The sequence below is a fragment of the Penaeus monodon genome, chromosome 23, assembly GCF_015228065.2.
Source record: "Penaeus monodon isolate SGIC_2016 chromosome 23, NSTDA_Pmon_1, whole genome shotgun sequence".
NCBI lineage: Eukaryota > Metazoa > Arthropoda > Malacostraca > Decapoda > Penaeidae > Penaeus > Penaeus monodon.
In genome coordinates this window covers 6692882-6693442 of record NC_051408.1, presented here as the reverse complement: position 1 = coordinate 6693442, position 561 = coordinate 6692882, and positions in this window count along the sequence as shown.

Sequence of the window (561 nt, the reverse complement as noted above, 5' to 3'; positions counted from 1 at the left end):
GAAGATGGCAATTAAGTATCATCCCACACTGGACCTTTCTTTCTATGTTCTTTTGTTTTAATGTTAAGAGCAACTCTTGAAGAGAATCGTAAACAATTGAAGTCAAAAATGATAATCATATTAACTCAATGAAGAGGCGTGAACACTATTGCATTATTCGTCCCTGCCTCAACAAGAATTAAAGAAAAGAAAAGAAAAAAAGTTATTTTTTTTTCCACTTTTAGGGGATGGATGGAGGGAAAGGGACGAGGGGGATGGGGGGGAGGGAGGGGAAATATACGTAAAAAATCTACAGTATGGTGGCTTGACTCTAGACTCAAAATACAAATTCATTCCGACAATCATGGCTGCACGCACTCTTCTCTTGAATATTACATTTAATACATATGTAAACAACTTAAAAAAAAAATGGTTCACACAATCGTATTGCTTTCCTGTCACAAGAAAAGGTTGATATATAACCCAGCGCTAAGCATTCGACCCACGCATCCCAAAACATATATATAAAAACACTGACAAAAAAGCATTAAATTCTGTTCATTTCACAACAGCGGATGAAAT